The 6,121-nt window shown below is 26.5% G+C and overlaps 1 non-coding gene across 1 annotated transcript; it reads left to right on the top strand.

The window, feature by feature from the left end:
• On the top strand, positions 1-84 carry Trnal-caa (transfer RNA leucine (anticodon CAA)). Its single transcript has one exon. It is a non-coding gene; the product is annotated as a tRNA-Leu (tRNA).
• Positions 85-6,121: the final 6,037 nt, after the last annotated feature.

Below are 6,121 nucleotides of genomic sequence, written 5' to 3'. Positions count from 1 at the left end.
GTCAGGTTGGCCGAGCGGTCTAAGGCGCCAGATTCAAGCTCTGGTTCTCGAAAGGGAGCGTGGGTTCGAATCCCACACCTGACAAGCTTTTTTATTTATTAACCTATAATGCATATTAATAATTATTAGCAATATTATTTTATTCCAAGATATAATATGAGTAACCAGATTACAGATAATACATAGATTACAGAAGCTATATCAGTTATCAATTGCAATAAGTTTGTTAATGCGTTAGCTACAATTAAGACCAAAGTGATCACAAATTTTCATTTATTGAGTGAGGACAGAATAGGATTAGGTTTTTTAATTTTTTATAAAATATTTGTTTAACTCCACGTAATAGTAAATCACCACATTTTTATGGTTTACCAAAAATACATAAAATAAATGTTCCTTTAAGACCTATAGTTAGTAGCATAAATTCACCTACTCATCCTCTTGCAAAATATCTTTTAAATATCTTAACTCCATACACTAATAATTCTGATTCTTACATTAAAAATTCTCAACACTTTTTAGAAAAACTTTCTACAATTTCTTTTAACCCTCAGGATCTATTGGTAAGTTTTGATGTTGTAAGTCTTTTTACTAATGTTCCTGTTGACAAAACTTTAAATATTGTTAAAAATAAATTAGAGAATGATAATAATTTGACAGAACGTACAACACTAAGCGTTAATACAATTTTAGAACTTTTAACCTATTATGTAAAAACTACTTATTTTCAATACAATAATGAATTTTATCAACAAAACTTTGGTATGGCTATGGGTTCTCCTCTTTCACCAATTTTAAGTAATATATTTATGGAAAATTTTGAATCTGAAATTATTAATACATTTGATAAAAAACCTAAAATATGGTGGCGATATATTGATGATATTTTTTCAATATATCACCATAACGAAATAGATCTTATAAATTTTTTAAATTACATTAACTCAAAAGAATCTACTATAAAATTTACTCTTGAAAAGGAGGCTGATGGTCAGCTTCCTTTTCTTGATATTTTAATTAAAAAGGATTTACAAAATTTTGAAACTAGAATTTACCGTAAACCAACTCATACTAATAGATATCTTAATTTTAATTCTAATCATCCAATAATGGTAAAAAAAGGAGTGGTAAAAAGTTTATATGATCGTGCACACATTATTTGTAATAATCAATATTTAACAACTGAAAAAGATTTTATTAAAAATATCTTAATTCAAAATAATTATCCCAAAGAATTTTTAGAAAATTGCTTTAAAGAGTTTGATAATCCACGTATAAAATTGAATCAACCACTTTTTACGACAAATCTTATTTTACCATTTATTCCAGGTTTTTCTGATAAGATAAAAAGAATTGCTAAAAAATTTAATATAAGAACTATTTTTTAATCACAAAACACATTACGATACTTATTAACAAAAACTAAACCTTTCAATGAAAATGAATTTAATAAAAATGTAATCTATAAAATTCCTTGTATTTGTGGTAAATTTTACATAGGTGAAACCTGTAGACCATTACCAAAAAGAATTAATGAACATAAATCTTACATAAAAAACAATGATTTTCAAAAATCAAAAATTACACAACATGCATTCGACAATAACCACAGAATAGACTGGAATGCTTCCTCAATTTTAGCAAAGGAACCAATTTCAAAATTACGTAAGCTAAAGGAAAGTGCATTTATAATGTTAAATGAAGATAAATGCTTAGCTACTTGTTCGGTTGATTTTCATAATACATGGATTCCTTTGCTAAAGAGAGAGGTAGATCAGGGTATTCTCAAAATTAATTAATGATTTAAAATATTTGATATTCATGTATTTTCTATGATTAATTTACATTAAGATCACACCCCTTTAATTTTTAAAAAAGTAACCTTTGAAAATTTTGTTATCTTTCAAAATAGTTTGTCAAACTATTAATAAACCGTCAAATCATATAAAAAAGTATATAAAGTATTTTCGAATTAGGAAGAAATTTTGATGAGACTGGATTACTAAAAATTTGAAAGATAAGTATATTTTATTTTTAATTTAATTTAATTTTACTTTAATTACCTTGATAACGGTAGTAGATATAACTACCGAAACGTTAGTTCAAATTAGGTATTTTTAAAAAAAGTAGGTCTTCTTGTTGTATTTTATCGTTTTTTAATTATAATATTCATAACAAAGTTAGGTAGGATATTGAAAAGAAGAAACGAGCTCAGAGATTAATAGATTGAACCTCAGCTCCTAGGTATATAAAAAAATCTATTATACCTCAAGTAAATTATTGTATTTAAAACTTATTGAACTTAAATTAAATTAAGTATATCGAACGGTATCGTTACAGATTTAAGTTCATATTTCTTTTAAATACGTGAATAAGTCTATTTTCTTCTTCTTTTCAATAATTGTTGAGCGTGTGAGATAAAAATTTCTAAATTGATTTTTGCTATAAGTGACGTAATACCCAATATAATCAGTAACTCAAAATATTTGTTAATTCAAAATTTCATAAAGTTCTCGTAAACAAATATTTATTTTTTTCTTTCTTGTAAAGACAAACTTACGACTTATTAAAAAAGTATTTTTTGCAGGTACAATTATTATTACTATTAAAGACAATGGTGTTATCTGTTTAGATATCACATCAAATAAGACACTATACGCAATATTCGAAGGAGAACTGCTGCCTGGCTTTTTCTCCTAATTAATAAGTAAGCAACTTACATAATAGTGGTTGTGATGAGACATTTCTAAATACCAATTACAGAATCGCAACATTAAAGAAAAATCAATAATGGTTGTAATTAAAAAATGCATCTTGTGATTTCCTAACATAATGTAAACTAATGCATTTAGCATTATACTCTGAGTTAAACAGACACATAGGTTTCTCATCCAGAATACACTGCTCCTTAGTTTTATGGATAGATTATCTGTAAGAATATCCCAAATGAGTTTTAAATCAAGATATGATCCTAGAAACTTTAGCTCAGAGGGATTACTATATAACATTTTTTTCTCTTATCCTAGTTGAATTTCTTAAACCAACTTATGGCCCTCAATTGTGTTTCTATCAACCTATCAAGATCTTGATCATGAAGAGTAAATAGTATGTCATCAGCGAAGAGTATGTAAAAACCTGCCACTTATAAAAAGGAGAAAAAGAATAGGTCTCAATACAGAACACCTGTGAAATATACCTATTTTTATAAAACCTACAGACGATGAAACCCTCTCAACTCTCCCTAATTCCGTGCGTTTTTTGGAATAAGAATCCAGAAACTGTATACCTACTACTATCTGGAAAAATGTAAAACGTAAATTTTTTTAAAAGAAGATTATGCCAAATACAATTAAAAACCTTACTCAGGTTATAAAAATGTGCTAGAAGATGCTCATGTTTCTCAAAAGAGTTAATTATTTCAGAGAGTATTATATCTCAAATTTACGAGTTTGCAGAATGATTCAGTTGTCTGCATAGATAAATATGTAGTGATAATCATTGTTTAGGCGGATGATAAGACCATCCTGAATCATGTTCCACAGTAGATGTGATAGCTCCTCTCCCTGCGGACAGTCTCTGGTCATAATTTTCTTAATGTTGACTTTTGTGTATAATTCTCTCGAAAAGCATATTGAAAATCCACCTAAGGTGCCTTTAGTGCTAAGCGACTAACTGATTTAAAAGTTGTTTTGTCAAACACAATTAGAACGCACGATGTCCAGGGTGAACCCTCTGTGGTCCATAGGCTTTCCTTCCACACTCATCACTGAGTGGAGGGCTTTTGCTTAATTTGGAGTGTAAGCGTGTTGGTTAAGTTGAAATAAATTCGTTATGAGAATTTCATACATTTCTTATGTATCTTAATAAGGCGATAATCATTGGAAGTTGCATAGTCATAATATTGTAAGTGATAATTTTTCTTCAATGTCTGTTTAGCGTTTTCATAGCAAGTAATAAGATCCATAGAGTCTCGGCTCTACCAACAAATCAAATTTAGATATAGTAGTGTCCATCATTTCATAAGATTTAGCTGGCAATCTTAAAATAAATCACCTCAATAAATGAAAAAAATTTATTATTATAATTAAAATAAAAATTGTCTTAACAAAAAGACTAAATAATAATAAAAACGTATCTTAAAATATGAAAACCAATTGTAATAAACATAATTTGTACTGATATATTAGCATAAAAAAACTCGTACATTTTTTACTGAATTTTAAACTATTTCAGTAAAAATTGCTTAAAAAAATAATTTCAAACCAATAACCATTTTTCATAAAAATCGCAAATTATATTGTTAGTTTATTAGACAATAAAATAATTGAAAACTGAAACAAGAAAATTCCTGAATTAAATCAGTATGGCATTGACCAAAAATCACTTCAAATGTTTTAATTTATCCTTGTTCTACCGATTGCTTTAATTGCAAATAAAGCCCTTAAAAAATCACAAGATGTACTTAAAGTAACTTTAATCAAAACCATACGCTAAAAAACCTTAAATTAAAAAAAAAACTATTCTGCACTAACGTCATCACTATTGTTATCCTTCTCTTCGGCAGAGTCCTTATCTAGATCGATGGCGTAGAAATCATATTCCTCATTTTCGTTATGACGTTTCAAATGTGTTTTTAAAGTTTTCAATAATCTATAGCAGTTTTTGCAAAACGGACATTCGTATTTAAGGGGTTCCTTCTTGCATTGATTTCTTAGATGAAATTTTAAGGACCTTAAGTGTCTGTACTTTTTGAAACATTTATCGCATCGGTAATTTTCGCCTGTAAAATTATTTATTTGGTATTAATCAAATCGTGGATATTGTTTGTATAACATATACTTCAAATATTTAAAATAGAACATTAAGCATTCTACTAGGTAATGTTAAAAAAGGTAAATAAATCATACTTTTAAAGAATTGATTTTATTTACATTTTTACTAGGTTTAAATATATTATGGCACATCTACATTAACATATTTACTAATAATACATTCTTGCTTATATGCTTTGACTAGAATTCTACACATTTGTTATTTAGTAGTAATATTTTCGTGCTGGTAACTAAATATATAATAGTCTAAAAAGCTTTACTTCCCTTTTTTTGTAAGAGACTAAAAGAGTTTCCTGTTGAAAATTAAGAAAATATCAAGCAAAAAGTGACCAAAGTCTTTTTTGAATTAAAGCTTTTAATTAAAACTGGACACTGGCCATACATAAGAGAATAATACTAAAGGAGCATTAAAAACATGTCCAAGGATAATTATAGCTAAAAGAAGTTACTTTTATATACCGCAAATAGTGTATTTATTACGACTATGTAATAACACAGGTTTTTCCAATGCATATCGTTAAAAAACGTAATAGAAGTGACTAAAATTTAATAATTTAATGATTTTTAGGGATTAGATTAGCAATGGCAGATGGCATTTTTTAATTTCTTTGATACCTATAAAGAAAAATTTAAAAGGACAGATTGAACTACTACATAATAAACATAAAAATTTTTTTGTAGCTTTAAAATTTATTTACTTAATTAAACTCTTTATTTTACTTTTTATTTAAAAATTTACTAATTTGTATAATTTCTTTTAATTTTATTGGAATTTTTGTTTTTATTATGGTTTTGATTAAAACCACTTTTTCAGTCTTTGGATTGACAAACTAATTAAAATTAATTGAGATATTGTTTACAGGACTTAAGAAAACAAAAGAAAAGAAAAGACTGACGACATAATTAATATTCAGAATTCCTTTTTTTAAGATGATTTATTTTTTGTTTATGTTGATTAATATCTTTACTTTAAATTACAAGTAGTAGTCAAAAAACATTGTGTTAAATATTAACCCTTTGATGATAAATAACAAAAGTAAATATCAGATAATAAAATTAGGTTAGAAAAATTGGTTGTGCAACTATTATAAAAAATATTATGCATTATTATAGTTTTTAATTCCGGAATGGCTTTATTATGGGGCCATCTAATAGTCATGCTTTAAGAGATAGTTTTAGATACTTAGAGCCCAAAAGAAAAACAATTCTAATGAATATGAAATTTAAAAAATTGAAAGAAAACTAAACTAATAATCATACAAAAGTGCAGTATATAACGTAAAAGAAAT

The sequence above is a fragment of the Anthonomus grandis genome, chromosome 8 (genome assembly GCF_022605725.1).
Source record: "Anthonomus grandis grandis chromosome 8, icAntGran1.3, whole genome shotgun sequence".
In the NCBI taxonomy this organism is placed as follows: Eukaryota; Metazoa; Arthropoda; class Insecta; order Coleoptera; family Curculionidae; genus Anthonomus; species Anthonomus grandis.
Note: the sequence above shows the minus strand (reverse complement) of the source record. Positions and strands in the feature narration are given on the sequence as shown.